The sequence below is a fragment of the Columba livia genome, chromosome 1, assembly GCF_036013475.1.
Source record: "Columba livia isolate bColLiv1 breed racing homer chromosome 1, bColLiv1.pat.W.v2, whole genome shotgun sequence".
In the NCBI taxonomy this organism is placed as follows: domain Eukaryota; kingdom Metazoa; phylum Chordata; class Aves; order Columbiformes; family Columbidae; genus Columba; species Columba livia.
In genome coordinates, this window is record NC_088602.1 from 61,585,218 (window position 1) to 61,602,758 (window position 17,541).

The 17,541-nt window shown below is 38.8% G+C and overlaps 1 protein-coding gene across 2 annotated transcripts in view; it reads left to right on the plus strand.

The window, feature by feature from the left end:
• The window catches only part of MYO16 (myosin XVI), a 385,805-nt gene that overhangs the window by 20,433 nt on the left and 347,831 nt on the right, over positions 1-17,541 (plus strand). Inside the window, exon 1 of one of the 2 annotated variants that reach the window (XM_021296623.2) lies at positions 10,690-10,780. The exons of the other annotated variant lie outside the window; for it this stretch is intronic. The gene's annotated coding sequence lies outside the window, so the exon portion shown is untranslated. Of the gene's footprint in view, positions 1-10,689; positions 10,781-17,541 lie in introns of those variants that run through there. 2 annotated transcript variants of the gene reach the window in all.

Below are 17,541 nucleotides of genomic sequence, written 5' to 3' on the forward strand. Positions count from 1 at the left end.
CAGAATATGTTCACATAACTGAACTTGTGCATATTAGTAATGAAGCAGGTGACATGGATGTTATGGTTACATTTGTCTTCTTGTTTTCCATTCCAAGATGCTTGTTTTTAACACTCAAAAATTTACCTCCTGGACTTTCAATGTGCTGCTCTTATCTTAAGGATGAGAAGGAAAAGTGGGGTAATGCATTTGAAGTAGGTCTTCCATAAAGAAATCTTGAAAAGCAAAAGAGCAAAAAGAACTCCTACATAGTTTTTGGTCACTCCAGGGGTGCGCAAAGTTGTACAAAGCCAGAAACAGAGTCAGGAGTAGGCAGGACAAACCCTTACAAGAATTGTAATATATAGTTGTGTTTCACCAAACTGTAGTGTCTTTTATCCTAAAGCTTTGTGTCATAGGGCTCTAAATCCTATGGGGTGATGAACTGGCCTTAGTGCTAGGTAACCTTTTTAGGAAGTGATGATGTTCAGCTCCTTTCAGTATTGTTCCTCATAACATTTTTTAAATGCTGTGCAAATGGCAAGGTAAGACAGTTCTTATTCCCTGACACAGTGCTTCTAGAATCTACCTGCTACCATATTTACCATATGGGAAACCCTCCCTGCCCCCCAAATATGACCAGCTCGCCCATACTTCTTTGCTTAATGACCGCTCTAGGTTTACACTTGAGCTCTGTTTTGAAGTATCTGACTGATCTCTTGCAGAATCTTAATCTGATTTTATTCTGTTATTTTTTGGAATAATAATTCTTTTGTCCATCTTTCTCAGATCTCAAGACACCGTGCTGTCAGCCAGCTTCTTTTATTTTAATGCATTGTAATGATACATTTGTTGCCAGAAGCAGAGCAGCATGGCATTATCATCTAACTGAATTAAAACACATCTTTCAATGAAGGTGTTATTGTGCTTTTAGAGTCATATAGGTCCTCATGCCAGGTCTCAGTTCATATACTATTAGCCTGAGGAAATCCTATAAGGTCAATGTCGAATGTCCTTCTGATTTCAGCACTACTGTCATAAACTATGTGCTGAAGAATCATGACTGAAAATGCACAAACATCCACAGTATTTCTGTTTGATCAGCCTAATAACCTACTGATGAATGGTTTGCAGACATGTCTTATTTCAAAAGGTCATATATCATAGTTAATTCACACTTATAGTGAAAAATGGTTATAAAAATATCACCATTGTCTGTGTTTTTCTTGAAAGCAGTTTTGTTCCACTCTTGCAAGTATCTTCAATTAAACAAGTCAGCCTTCATGCAAATTAAAAAATGTGATAATCCTACACGAACTTGGAATTGGCTTTTTCTCCAACTGCTATGTAGCTTTTACAATAATGTTGTCATATTGGTGTGAGTTCTAAAACAGCTTCTTGACAAATACTTTTGTCTTTTCCATGCCAAATCTATTAGCAGTACTTGTCTGTTCTGCTATTTTTTTATAACCAAGAATGATGTGTTTACACGTAATCATAGTTTTCCTCTGTATTTACATCCCTTGATCAAGACACCTTTGTTATCAAAGTGCCTTGAACTTGGTTCATGCATCTGGAAAGGACAGGTGAATGGAGATGAGGAAGGCTTGCAGAGCAAGTGTCCTACCTGGGCTGGTAGTGACTTGTTTCCTAGCTCAATTTTGGAGCCTTTCAGTCAGCTGCTCCCCAGTTTAAGAAGGATAAGGAATTACAGGGGGGAGTCCAGTGGCGGGCTTTCTTATGAAGAGAGACTGAGAGAGCTGTGTCTGTTCAGTTTGGAGAGGAGAAGGCTGAGAGGGGACCTCATCAGTGTTTATAAGTATCTCAACGGTGGATGTCAGGAGGATGGGACCAGACTCCTTGCAGTGGTGCCCAGTCATAGGATGAGGGGCAACAGGCACAGGCTGAAGCACAGAAGGTTCCATCTGAATATGAGGAGAAACTTCTTTACTCTGAGGGTGCCAGAGCACTGGAACAGGCTGCCCAGAGACATTCAAGACCTGCCTGGACAGTTTCCTGTGTGATCTGCTCTAGGTAAACCTGCTTTAGCAGGTGGGTTGGACTGGATGATCTCCAGAGGTCCCTTCCGACCCCAACCATTCTGTGATTCTGTGAAGTCAAGCACCTAGAAGAGCACTTCGCTTATCCTGCTTCTAGTAGACAGGTCCATCATATTCTTCTTTCTCTTTTCAGCCTTTTTAGTTATCTGGAACAGCTACTCCCCTTAGTATGAATCATCAGTGTGTGGCTGTAGTACGCTACAGCACTGTACACATTACTAACAGGAGTCTACTGTGTGGTGCCTGGGTGCAGAGTCTCTTTCTGAGTCTTGTGCTGTTATATTTAGGAACAGACTGAGCAAACTTGGGAGTGTTTTGTGTGGTCTGAGGAATTCCAGGCTCTTGCTGGGCCAGGTTGTCATTCCAGGTACTGGATGCTTTGACAGGAAGAAGTTTCACCTGCATAGTGCTTGAAGAAAAGGTACAAACACTGGGATCAAAGCCTCTGCTTTAGGTAAGTTAATGAAAACCAGGAAGCGTGATATGAAGAGACTGGCAGAAGAGCTTGGGAACCAGCAGTATAAGGTTCAGTAAAAATCTAATGTGGGCAATTCTCTCTTGAATTATCATGAACTTATACACTGCGTAAACAAACCAAATTTGATCTGTCAGGATAAGGTTATGGCAGCCTAGTAATTTGTGCTATGTACTCATTATGCTGTTGATGCCATGTTTGGACTGTAAAACCAAGAGTTGCTTTGCTGTAGTCTTCAGAGATCTCAGTTCAACTTGGGCTGTATCTCAGGGCGTCTGTTGACAGTGTCTGTAATCTCTTGATTTTTCCCTTTCTTTTTTGCATCAGTGAAATTACTGTCTTGATCCTATCTTCAAGAAGATAGGAGGTGGTTAACAGAAACCAATATATAGGTAAAATGGGGGCAAGGGAAACCCAGAAGACACTTATGGAGTTGTTTCTTCAGTTTGTTCTACCTGCAATGGAATCAAATGCCTGGGCTATCCTGGTCTTTAACAAGTTAACAGAAGATGATTCTTCAGCACACCCTGTTACAAGATTCCTTAAAAGGGCAGAGTAGTTTATTCATCCAAAAATCAAAGTTTTAATATTGAGATCTAGATTATGACAAGCTGCATGAGGTGCCCTGCTAACCAACTGCCTTAGAAGTCTTATGCATAGCTTTAAGACTTGGGGGTGGGGAGAAAGAAATGGAAAAATATCCAGTATGTGGAGAATGTCCATTTTGTCAAAAGGATAGAACTTGCAAAGAACTTTTTGTCTCATCAAATTCCAGGAGATTTTTTTTTTTACTAAAGTGGGCAATAAAAACTATGGTTATGCTGGATCCAGTTCACGTGAAATTAGGTGCTTTTTTTTTTTTTTTTTTTAAATCTTTCAGACAGCAACAAAATCTGTCCCTACTTAGAACAAAAATTACAGGAAAAATGTGATCTCTTTTGATTACCATATAAAGCCCAGATCAAGAATCAAGATCTAGTATTTATTTTCTGTAGATAAGGAGTACTTCCTTTCTTTTATGAGGAGTCCTGTGTGTTAAAAGCACAGGAATCAGTGGTTTATCAATAGCAAAAAAAATATGTTTTTTGTAGACCATTAAATCACTTTGTGATGACCAGCTATTAGCTCTGATTTAGCAGCATTTCAGGGGCACTTGCCCTGGGAGAGCTTGTGTATGTGGTTTCCCAACAAGCTTTTCTTTCTATTGGTGATGAGTTGTTAGGAAGATAGATTGAAACACAAGGTTTTTGTGGAGCTTTCTCTGTCTTTAGAGAAGACTAGCAATTAAAAAACTTAGGAGGCTGATGTCAAAACAGGTATTTCTCCACTCTCTTTCTTGAAAGGATCTGCCTTTGTGTTAGGTTGTGGAAAAGTTTAAAAGCTTTTTTAAAAGGTTTATTCCTGTCATAAGGTTGGAATATAATGAGTTGGCTGGAGCCAACAGCAGGCTAGGATTTCTGAATAAATTAAGCTATATGCAAGAATGAAAGAATTTAATGAAATCCAAGTTTGTTCTTTAAATTAGATCTGTGCAATTGTGGGAGTGTGAATTTTCTTTCTCTTCTCAGCATTCCCATCTTAGTGTTAGAAGATAAGGAAACAATGGAAAAAATAAAACTCTTCACTTAAATTGAACATAGAGATAAGACAATAGAAGAAAATGTTTTCCTCAGTTAATGCCCTGGAAATAAGATACACCAGTTGACAGTCCCATCTTGGTGACTGTACAAGTCGCAACCAATTCACTACATTGTGAATTTGATACACTGTTTAATATTTCTGTGCAGAGCCTGACATTTCAGTAAAAATAGTCTGATTCTTTTGCTGCTCTTCAGGAGGAACTTGGATCAATCTACCTAATCAATTTTAGGTATTTACAGGTATCAGTTATGGAAGACTGGTATCAGTGAGATGCTAAAAGCTGTATGAGTGCAAGGAATCAGGCTTGGTAAGTCTTCTGTATTCTAGTGTTGGGGGCTTTCCGCTGTGAAGAAAACAAACAAACAAAAACACCTGTGTACGTTAAATAAAGAACTACATATGATTTAAGTTGCTCATGTGTGTTGCACTGCAGTCCCAAAGCTACTGAAGGACCCTAGTGTCAAATAACCCCTCTGTCAAAATCCAACTCTAATGAAAACAATACATACACAAGTGTCCTATTGCTTTTGTTCTTTTCCTTTGTTAGAAAAGAATTCATACAATAGTAGAAGCCAATTATAATGATCTCTTATTTATGGACATCTTGCTCAAACAGCTAGCAAAACAGAGAACTGATATAACTGCTCGTATTTTACAATGCCTCTCCTTTTATCAACGGATCTGTAGCTTCACTTCTGCAGAGACGATAATAATGACTTTTGAGTCAGGAATTAATCTGATATAATTTCATGGCTCAGGTCTCTTATCAGTCCCTCCAATTGCTCAGCTGCTACTTTGATTTCAAGAGTTGCTTCCTAGCTGATGCCCACTATTCACCTTGTGGTTTCTATCTGGCTTTGGTTGATCTGTCTTTCAACTGTCTGCCACTACAAGGGCTACATAGGCCTATTATGAAATACAAATAACAATTTGCACATCTCCCCAGAGCAATTGCAAAGAATATCTGTTTTCAGTGCTGGTACCGCTATTTCCAAACAGCGAGTGTGTATTAGTAGAATCTTCTTTATGGGCTAAATTTGTTTGTAAAGTTGAATTCTACTCTTGCCCATATTGGGTAGGTACTCCACAAGTAAATTCCTCTTTATATACATATAGTAGTGCTCGGAACAGATTTGTTACTTGAAATCAGGGAGGGTGTGAGATGTGGTGATTTTTGCAAATTGATTTGAGTAATACTCTTAACATATTTCGTCTGTGGATATAGGTTAAGTCCTGGGTGGGTTAAAGAGATGCTGGCCATACTTGGCATGTTACAATGGGCAATCAAAATCCTGCAGATTTAGCAAGGTGAACCAAATCATATTAATTCTACCACAGCAACGCTGGATGCGATCATATCAGTGTATTGGAATCAAGGTAACAACTTTGCTATATCAAAGCACAAATAAAAATATATATTTGGTAAACGACATTACTAAATAGAGCTGTTGACAGAAACACAAAGAATAAAGCTGTAGGCAAAACCACTAGGAATACTAACAGGATCCTATTACTTTATCTGTTTCATTATCTTGTTGAATGTAATGTATTGAGGTTCCTGAAGAAAATTAGGGTTGGTTGTGTCAGCTCTTGGTTTTCATAGATGTTTCCATAATTATAACAACAACTGATAACTTTTCTGTGTTTGGTCAGCACTAGATGCCAAATGTACTCATCGAATGATTGCTGTCAAGTTCAAACACATGAAAAGGTATATTTTCTCATAATCATTTTACGTAAATTTGGCATATAAACAAATTTTACTGTTTTAATTTACTTTAGGAAAAAGTGCTCTTTTATTTTAAAGACCTATGTAATGTTGTGAATTGCCAGATATAAATGTGAAACAGTTCTCTGTTTTCCTCAGGTGTTTTGTTAATAGTACTATTCTACTGTCAGCAAGCACAGATAAGGGAATAAAGACATGAAAGCAAACATTCAAAGCACCTGAACTGGCAAGGAAGGATGATCATGGCTTTAGACAGCGATTTTTAAAACTGATATGATAGTAGTGTGACATATGAAAGTAAACATTGTGTACTCAAATTCAGATTTGTTAACCTGTTCATATGAATACATAGATACATAACTATTTTGGCTGCGTCCCACACAAACTGTTAGTTAATATTATTATTATTATTCTGTAACTGGTTAAATGTGTGTAATGTAGACATTAACAATGTGGTGGCTATAGGACCTTCCTAACCTGAAGAAGCTAAAGGTGCTAAAACCCTTGTAAGCATTGTGAGCATTTTGCTGAATTGAGCCTTAAAAACCAGTGTAAGGCTTTACCTACTCCTTGTGGTGCAACAGAAATCAGAATGAATCTTCTGTAATCAAGTCTGTCTTCCCTCTGGTTTAAGTTTGCCTTAACAGACTGTATTAAAAAAAAAGTTATTGGATGTATAAAAAAGGCAACATTATGCAGTGATGGTAATCTTTGATGATATCATAAATACCTGTTTGCCTTTAAAGACAGTCTGTTGTATATTGGTGTTGGTTCATCTGGATGAAGAGAGAAAAAGTGCAATCAATCAAAAATAATATGATGTCATAGCAGTACATGTTAAGACTAAAACAGCATCTCTAATAAAAATCTCTAAATACAAATAAAGATATCACCGATTGTTTTACTGGGTAGGGACTGACTTGCAGTCCCTTCATTTTCTGCTTGCACAGCTTGCCTGATGTAGCTTGATGATTGCTTATATTGGCATCAATTTATTTGCTGACATCCCATTTTGTCTGTTTGAATCACCCATTTTATCAAGTTAATTTTCTGTTGTTACAATGCGGTCTTCTGATTAAAAAAAAAAAAAAAAAAAATTCTTCTGATTTAAAAAAAAAAAAAAAAAAAAGGCTGCTCAAAATATGAATGTTTTTCATCCAGGATGTTTTGCAAGTCTCAAGGTCTATTTGCTGGTTTTTACAGACCAAACTGCTGAGAGTCTCAGCAAGGCAAAATTCCATTTGCAAAGGGCTGCACCTCTGCTGGGAGAACATAAAGGTAGCCATGGGTGCATTTTAAAGGAATTATATCTAGGGATTGGATTCTTTATGTAAAATCAGAGCCGTCATTCCTCTTGTTTGGTCTAAATTAACAAATAACTGAAATTGAAGCCAAAGTCATGTTGTGTGACCTTTTGTTTTAATTCAGAACAGTCTGATTGGCAGCCCATGTGGCTGATATGACTGGATATAAAATGCTTTTTGAGATGTGGCCAAGCTCAGAAGATGGACATAAAGAAAAATGATTCCTGGCATTGCACGGAGCCCCAGAGCTGTCAAACCATTTTAGTGTGACTGTGTAGGCCTTGGCACTAAGGCCTGTCAAGTACCCACTGTATCTGTGGGTTTCTGGCTCTGGGAAATGCCAGGTCTGGAGAGGAGCCTATGGTAGTTCCCCAAAATGATATCTGACCCTTAGCAAAAGCAAAGCTCTGTTGTTGCAATTTAGTGGCTGTGTGTGTTGGCCCTGCGACTTGAAATAATCTACAACCCTATAGGTAACTAAAATGTGGCTTTTATTCTAGCAGTCTTATGTTTTTTTTAAGACCTGCATAAAAAAATCAGGGTGATAGCAGAGAAGGAATGACAAGTAAGTGTTTATGAAAGAGAATATGAAGGCTGCAAATTTAAGGATGAAAGAGCTAGCGAGTGTCAAAGCTAGTGAGACTTTATGCAAACTGAAATTGGACCTCAGTTCATGTGACTGCAACATTAATGTTTACCAATAACTGATTTCCATACTGCTCAAATGGAGGACTGCTTTGGACCTGTAAGGAAATTACTGTATCATGTTCTGTTGTGTTTTTCCTGTTAACCTTTCATAATAATACTTAGGAGTGAAGTAGTTCTTACATTTGTTTTGTTTGGGAATGCAATTTGTGCAGTAGCTGAGACCAGGGGAGCAGAAGGGAAGTGAAGGTGGTATTTCTGTCCTTTCTGAACCTTCATGTAGATTTAGGTTAGGATGCTAGTGGTGTTTATATTTGGTTATTGTTGAGTTAGATTTTGTTTTGTTTGCAGATTAATAGTTTTGGCATTATTTAAAGGTTAAATATTCATCTGGAAACTGTACTATTCGTTGTTTTCCAAAATGTGTCCAATGGACACATGCCTATGAGACTGCTGAGTATCTTCATATATTTATGCCCCAGTTTTGGCCATGATTTCACAGTCTGTGTATGCACAAATAGCTCCCATCTGGCCCCTACTTGAAGTCCTTTAAATGAAACAGATAACTGTGTTGGGATCTGAAGATTCTAATTATTTACTGGGAGGATGAAGGGTATGGCAGACACCAGACCAGTTGCTGATGTTTAATTTTGCTTAAATGCCTTGGCAGAGTACTAACTGTAAGAGTTACAGCAAAGGTCACAATAAATTGAGTGTGTACTCAGATTAAATAAGCTCTCACATTAGGCATAATGTATTGTTTCTTTTAACTCCTTTTTAGAGCTCCTTCTTTGTCAAAGAGAAAACTAAATATTTTAAGAGAATTAATATTACAAAATGCCTAGAAGCATAGAACCACCACAAATTTTGCTAGAAGAAAAGAGCAACCACCTAGCTATTTGCACTGCTGTAAGAGTTGTACGTAAGCAAAAAAGGTATGATTTCCTAGTAGTGTGTGTAGATTATATGAATTCAGTGTTTTCATCTTTAGCACTCCCCATGCTCCCAACTCCTCTATTCCCCCAGCCCTCAAAAGCTGCCCTCTTGGTGCTCTCAGTGGAAACAACTATTGTAGTGTAAAGTACTTGTATCTCCTGGGATTTGGGATAGCTTTTTTGATTGAGAACAAATCAAAGCCAAGTTATAGAAAATGGTAATAGAAATGCCTTTGTCTGTTCTGCACAATTAGTACTGCTGTTGCTGCGTTGGAGCACGATGGAATACACCTTAAAGCACTTTGATAGCTCTTGTGTTCTCTTGTTTGACAGCATAGTCAGGAACTGAAACAACTTTTATTTGAAAATACTTTTTCCATCTCCTCTCTGCTCCACATCTTTTCCTTGATATAATCTAAAGAAATCCCAGGCCAAAATGCTGGTTTCAGCTCTGCTGCAGAAAGAAATTAAAGCCCTTGTCCATGTACAGATGTTTTCATAGTACATCTCAGATCACAAAACTTAGCGTGTTATAATGAAGTGGCAGTAGTTTGGATTTCAACTGTGAAGCTCATACTGTCTCACAAGCATGTTTTACACTTTGCCTAAGGCAAACGACAGCATTTAATTTTTGAGCTTAAGCATAGTGCGGTCTGAAACAGTGCTGATGTTATTAGGTAGGTAGAAGGAGATGTCCAGCTACATTACCACATTCAGAGATGTGTTCAATGCTAAGGTGTCACTTGTCTGCATTCTGCTTTTCTGTGTTACATGTGATCAGATCCTGTGTGTTTTATAAGGCTTGTCCAAGCATGTCTGAGAGTAAATAAACTGCTTTTCTTAAAATGCATTTAGGTCAAGCCGCCGTGCAACCTAGTTGAAACATAAGGATGTTTCCACTGTGAGTAAGCGCAGTTGTGAAACAGTTGCCAACTTGTGAAGATAAAGATACAGTCAATGAGATGGTTTCAGCTCCCACTCATACTATTGCCCTGGATGGTTGCCTAATCTCCTTGCTATGATCCAAATTTGTGTTTGGGGATGCCCTGATTTGCATAGTATTGATGTGATAGTCCTTGTAGCTTTGAAGCCTCTATTGCTTGCTGCAACGGAGATCCCACTTTTGTTCTGACATGTCGTTTTGGTTTTTTTTGGTTTTGTTTTATACAAACAGAGGAGACATGCTGCCTCTGGTTAGTAATTCAGAGCGCACTGTGAGACCCCACTGTTTGTGGGGAGGTTGTGGAAGCAGAAGCTGCCAGAACATCCCTCCCCAGCATCCTATGGGCTCAGGCACGCTGCATCCCTTTCGGGGACAAAGCACTATCCCTCTCCCATACCAGCCACCAGCCAGTTTGCTGGCAGATTCCTGGGGAGGCATATTGGGGGGAGAGAGGATTTTCACTCCCTCCAGGCTATATGCTCTGATGGGAAAGCTTCTGAAATTGAGCATGTGTGCATTTCTGTGCTAGTCACAGTCTGATCTTTTATTTGCATATGTTTGGTTGCATGGGGCAAAAATGCAAGAATGCTAGAAAAGCCCTGAATTTTTGGGGTGGGAGTAGTGATGTTTGTTTTTCTGGTTGTTCAAAGATGTCCAGATGCTTTAGTTGGAATTCACAGTCAAAACAGATCCTGGTTTTAAATCTGAGGTAGTAGCTAATTTTTGTAATTAAGCTAAGACTACTACAAATTAAATACTGTGAAGGTTACGATGAAAGACTGTTAAATACAGTTAAAAATGGTGATGTTAAACCTGTAGCTTAGTAGGAGGAAGCAGAAATCAATATGCATTAAAACATTATGTTATATATACCAGACATCTATTCACCATATACTGGGAGGTGAGCAGCATTGCTTGGCTAACATGTTACCATGTTGCAGAGTTGCTATGGCAATATCAAACCGATGAATAAACCTCATCACAGAGACAGGGAGGTGAGTAAGTGTGAAATTGATTCAGTGGAACACAGGAATATGTGGGAGCCAAATTGGTCAAGATAAAATTCCTGGTAGGAAAATCTATTTCTTTCCACACTTTCAATGTTTTATTATAATGCTTTTTTTTTTTTTTTTTTTTTTAAATAAATCTTATCGGTATTTTTTTCCCATTGTAAACCCCTATGTATTTTTCATCTGGTGCTATGTGTGTGTTTCAACATAAGGTGTTTAAGAACTATATCCATGTATAACGAATATACCTAAATATAAAAAAGTACATAATGTGTTTTAAAGAAATAAAAATAATTGGTAGTAGTAAAATCTAGGTAAGATAAATTAATGTGAATGAGTTCTGTTATCAGCTAGAAGCTAATAATGTAGAAGTTGTATTTGAAAGCACGTTTTCAAATACATCAGGCTTAAACTTATTATTTCTAAAGGTGCAGTATAGTGATATAATCCACAGAAATGTTCTAGAAACAATATGCATTTTTAATAGCACTTAGATATAAGAAAAGAGAGATATCTGTGCTTAGAAACTGGTTGTACAAATATTGATCATGCTTCATTGACCTATTTTGTGATTTATGTGACCAGCAGTATTTGGAATGTTTTAGGGAAAAAAATCTTCTTCCTTTTTTTCCCAATTATTTTAAAACATTCTATGAAAAGAACAATTATACTAAAATGTGCTATCAGTAGTATATTTCTATTACCTAGGAAAATAAAATACACAGCAGGCATGTTTTTAGGATGATCAAATAATGATTAAAGTGTTAGTCCTGGGAAAGGTCTTGTTGCAGAGGACTAGAAGGTTGGTTTGTTGTGAGTTACAAATGTTATAAACTTGTATTTCTTCATGTAAGACATAAATCTATTTTTAGAACATATTTTAGGCTGACTGCTAGATTTGGGCAGGAAGCGTGCTTCTGTGAGGCTCAGTGCTTGTAGTTCATTTGCTAATAATTTGGTATAAACTTGTGGTTTATAGCTGGAGAAAAGTCTGACGTGTTACATGTGCTTTTCTTTTCCATTTCCATCTCCCTCTCCCTCCGTGAGTGTATTTTTATGACCAAATACTTTTTATTTGTTCATGGAGAAAAATATTTATGATAACAATTCCAAATGAAACAGCATTAAGTTAAATTTTATTTTATTTTATTTTTAAGATGCCAAAGTGGTCTTATGTGCAGTCAATAAAATGAAGAATGTGTTTTCTCTAAAGTACTACTGTGTCACATGAAAGCCATTGTGCTACTGCTTTGGTTTCTTTAGTTCAAATCAGAACTGAATAGCTCAATTTATTTGCAGAACAAAAACCAATATTTGTTTGTGTTTACCCTTTTGGCTTAGAGTTTAGAGAACAACATCTGCCAAATAACTGGCAAAGAACTTGCTGACCGATGCTTTTTACACTGGGTTGGAATGATAAGGCGAAGACAAACACAGAGCAAGTGTTGGCTGAACACTGAAGCTTTTGTGATTTGGAGTTTTAAAGATGGGAATAAAGCTCTTCTGTGACACAATAACATCTTGAAGTCCTTCAGTTACACATTTTCCTGCATATTTCCCTGCAAGTGTTAAGCTCTGACTAAATAATGGTACTAAACTCAGTTCATGTGATGGCAAGCAGCTGCATCTCTCAAGAGATTGTTCATTTGTTTTGTTTTCAGATGTGAACAGAATCCTCAAATTAATTGAGCAAACCTAGATAGAACAAGGTTAAACAGATGCAAAAAGAAATAATATAGGCCAGGAGCTAGTTTGTGTTGTACACCAAATATGCATGAATTGTCTTTCTTCATTTGTCAGTGACCATTTTAGTTGTACACAGTGTTCGAGACTGGCCACACACTGGCACCCAGCACGGGCTTTGCAGAGGCAAAGCTGTCTCCGCTGAAACTTCTGCCCTCTGTGTGGGGGGCCCAGCCCACTGGTGTGACCTCCTTGAGCTGCCCTGGTCGCGAGGCTGGCCTGGATGAAATCAAGCATGCAACTGAAATAGTGGAAATGTTCTCTTGGAGGGAAGGTGCTTTCCAAAAAGCTCAGTTTTCCACCATCTCCTTTGATTTTTCTCACTCTTGATGTGCAAAGTGCTAGTTTGAAAGCAAAGGAAGATCTGTTCCAAGAGGTGTCGGTTTGGAAGCTTCTGAGGGTCTATTAGCAGGGTAGGTCTCACTGTGTGCAAAACTGCACAGCCTCTGTGCCACTGTAGACAGTGGTTCACTTCCAAAATCCTCAGAAGCAATTTTTAAAGCCCAGGTTCTTAGTAAGACAGACATGGATAAGAAACAAGCTTTTGCAGCAGGGAAGGAAGAAGTCTATCTTCAGAAGGGCAGAAGCTATGCCCCAGATCAAGTGGGTTTCTTTTCTCTACAATGTATTTGATTTCACCTTTAGCTGTTTATTTCAGCTTTTATCTCCCGTAAAATGAAATTACTTAGGTGAGCTGCCCTGAGTGGGCAAGCTATGATGGCTTTCTATCCCCATCTATGAGTGGAAAAACAAGTCAAACTAGTGGTAACTCCTCTTCCTGCCCTCTGAAGAAGTCGGTGACAAGGGTCCATTTTGGCAGAAGTGTGTATCCAGTCTTGTATCATCATAAGTGTTGCCTAAAATGATGTGTGCCATATACTTCATCAGCAGCATTAGTGTCCCCTTGCTGACAGCTCTCAGCCTTGCAGCATGATGCTCAGAAATACACAGAAACAAACAGAAACAAAAGGATGCAGGTTAGGAGAATTGCATGCAGGCATTCACTCCAGGTGATCAGTGGGGCTAGACACCAAACAACACTGGAAATTTTCCTTTCTCTGGTCTGCTTTCTGGTGTGTGATGCCCTGCACTATGTAACTTCATGCCAGTCCTTCCAATAAAACTCCTGGAGGTGGGAGTATCTAACGACATACACAGTCCGGAAAATTCTGATCTGTACACTTTGCAAGATTCAGTAGGATGGAATTTTGGCATTTTGGGTAAATGTCCATTTACTTTCTTTTACACAGATCTCAGCACTGATGTCGTCTCATCCTGGTCTCTTCTGTTATCCCACCTCTGCATTTGACATTGCTCTCATCTTACTCCACACAACCTGTGTGCCAACAAGGAGTACTGGGAGCACCTGGGAGAGCCCAGCTCCCTCCCAGCACCCATGGATTACCTCAGCCCAGGGGTGTTAGAGGGTGCGAGCATGTTTGGTGCCAGCAGAGTGCTGTCAAGCACAAATTTCTCTGAATAATATAGCTGTATTAGCTGAAATATTTTCAAAGGGTTATAACCTCACTGGATGTGTAGCTATGTGTAAGAAGAAAAACACTTTGTTCAGTGTCAGAAGGCAACATCACCTTCTCTAAAAGTCCTTACTGATGTACGAGTCGTTGTTTCTGATATTCATTCATTCAATCATTATATCCATGCGGCCTGTGAATTTTCAGTGGGTTTTATTTTTTGCTGTATAGAGAAGGGAGGGAAAAATAGAGTCTGACCATGAGATTTTTTTCATGAAAAGAGCACCATCTTAGCCTTTGATTTCAGCCAGTTGACTTCTAGGTTTATAACAGCATCCTTGTTCTTTGGTTTCACTTCTTGCTTTCTTAGAATATTCTTTAGGAATATTTAATACAAATTATCTTATTTGAGCATCTCAGCTAACTTTTTGCTGGTAGAAAGTTTCAAGAGAAACTCTTTGAGATTAAAGAAGATATTCAGGTGAAGGCAATTTTCAGTGTCCTAAGTGCAAGATGAGGCACCCCGTTGGGACCATGCATGAGAGCTGTACCTGCCCCCAGTCTCCATCATGCTTTTTCTTGAAGCTTGCCAGTCACTCATGATCTTGCCAGAGCTGTCTGGTGTGGGCAAGGAGCACAGAGCAGAGATCAGGGGGAGTCTAGGGAATGCTGAGAAACTTTTTGGCTGTACCTGGGGAATGTTTATTTCTGGTATCGACTGAGCAATTCTGGAAGAGTCTCTGGTCACTAATACCCTTAGTAGCTTCTTTGGGGTTGGTGATAGTCTCTTCCCAGACCTTTTGGAACATCTGGTCCTCCTTGAGCATAAAAGTTGGCTTGGCAACTTCTCTCAAGGTTTCAGGAACATGTAGCCATTCATTTGGTAAACCCCTTATTGCAGCCCAAGGTGCCAGCCACCACTCTTTCCTGCACAACTGCCAGTGGTTTCTATGGTCCAGCTTCAGTACTCTTTGAGACAGCTACTTTCCTCCGTCATTCTTCTATGCATCTGTTTGGTTAAGGCTGTATTTTCATAAGCTTTTCAGACAAGCTGTATTGCCTGCAGTTAATGTCTGTTTCTTGAAGGATTACATTAGCAGTTGATTTAATTAATTGATGTAACTGTATTCTGTAAGCTTTTGTGCCAATACCTGCCACTTAACCCTGTTAGTTGGATGTTCCTGCTAAATTGTTATCCTTTTGTACTGTACTGCTGTAAAACTAATAAAGCAGTAGAGCAGCTCATATGATAGGTTAGGTGGTGGAAATGAGAGTGCAGATATAGCAATGAGTTTGCCTCCTCCCTGGAAGTTTAAAAAGAATCCAAGCACAGAATCACTGATCTTGTGACTGAATCACAGTTGCAACACTACTTGGTGACTTTTTCTGCAGCCCATGATGCATCCTGCAGTCCTGGTTCTGTATCTGTTGAGACCAGAGGACCACGGAAGTTTTTTGCTCCTACTTTCTGGCCTTGATTTTTAAGAATCAGGTGGCTTGAAGACTGTCAACTCATCTGCTGGTACTTTATGCACTGAGCTGCATCAGTAATAGCTTGAGGGCACCTATTTTCTGACTTTTCAGTACCAGTATTTTTGGTATTTACTGATTAACTTTAAATCACCTGATTTTTTTTTTTTTTCTTTTTTTTTCTATGGTAGGGAACTTTGTGTACTGCAAACTTGAAGGGGGCTGGACTCCAATAGATCAAAATGCAGAAGATAAATAAATTGGTTCCCATGTTCAGTGCTGCAATAAACTTGCTTGTTTCATTTAAAAAATCAAAAGCACTAAACCAAATTTTATATCCTTTAGGGGTATCTTCTCACACATTTGCAATGCTTATAGCTAGCAGTGAAGCCAAGTTTTTAATTGTCTACCACTTCTACATAAACATTTAGTGTCTGGTTATTTGTGAGAAAGTGACAGTTTCCTTTCAAGGCTGGTGAGAATAGATGCTACAACACCTTTCCAAGAGTGCACCCAGATCTAGGTGGAAAGGTCTTGGAGAGTGTTTCAGCAGGGCAGTGTTTTACCTGTTTTTGCCGCCTTCCTGACTATTCAGTGAGCTGACCTTTAGGGGATTCTGTGTTCTCTGTGAATGGTGAGGACCGTGTGACCTGGATTACTTGGCATTAGAAAAATTGCAGGACATGCTTTTGCCAAATCAGGACTCTTAACTCTAATCCTGTATGAACTTCAACTGCTTTAATTACATGCTGATTGCATCTTCCCTTTATCGTTTCTGTTAACTATAGCAGACTTCACTTGTTCTTAAAGTGCTATGAGGTATTGCCCTTGCTCTTAAAACCCTGCCACATTCCACATAATTGTTTGGCTTAATCTCCCTAGTAAAAAATCATATAGGACTTGAAGACTTCCATGCAAATTCAGTGTTTGTATATGAACAAAGTTTTTCCTAGAAGATTCAGGATGTCATATATGGACCTTAATATTTAGAAACATTAGACTCTACAGGCTGTGAATGTAGCTGTGTCAGCTGAAATATATCATGTTAAATAGAACAGGCATCGCCTGAAGTGTAGGTCATTGGTAAGAAGTTGTCACCACAGAATAGTTATATACTTCTTAGAGGCATGTACTGCTAAGTTGGTAGTTCTTTTTAATTAGATGAGGTAGTTTTCTTTCTGGTATTAATCTGGGTTGCTAGGGTTATTTCCCCCTAGCAAATGAACTTCTGGCTGCTTTCTGTCTATATAATAATGAGTTGCAATAATAATAACTTTAAGTTAACTGAAATGTCCATAGATGTTTGTTGACCAATGCACTTGATTGCTGGGACAAAAAGTGATGGTTATTTTGAGAATTTAAATTCATTCTGAGTACGTTGGAATTCTGTCAGATGCAGCTGGGCAATGTAGCCCATTCCTTGTGTACCTAAATAGGATTTCAATACCCACAATCTTTGCATAGAAGAGTATTCATGGAATTTATTGTTGCTGTTGTTTTATAAAACTGCATAAACTTTTCCACATCATATATATTCTTCCCACCACTTTGGACATGAGCTGGCAATGTGCACTTGCAGCCCAAAAAGCCAACCGTATTCTGGGCTGCATCAAAAGGATAGTGGCCAGCAGGTCGAGGGAGGTGATTTTGCCCCTCTGCTCTGCTCTGATGAGATCCCACCTGGAGTCCTGCATCCAGCTCTGAAGCCCTCAGTATAAATGTAGGAGCACTTACATCTATACAGTCCTAAAATTACATTTGCCCCTTCAAAGGCAACCACGAGGCTGACGTGGGCCCTGCTGGAAATGAGTTTGACACCCCTACTCTAGATGATCTCTAAAGGCCCCTTCCAATCCAAGCTATTCCGTAACTCTGTGAGCCCTAGTCCTGGTTGTTTTGGTTATGCATAAAGCAAAAAAGTTACTTCTGTTGTGAAAAATATTCAGAGTGTAATTCAGAAATTGGGACAGCTGATTCAGCTACTATGTAAGTTGATCAGTGCATCTGAGGGGGAATGTCTCTCTGAGAAAGTGGCAATACCATAGCAGGGCAGCTGCAGAGATCAAGTACCTACTGAGGTTATTCATCAGCGATTTATGTTGATCTGGAAGTATGAGAGGGATAAAGTTACTTTG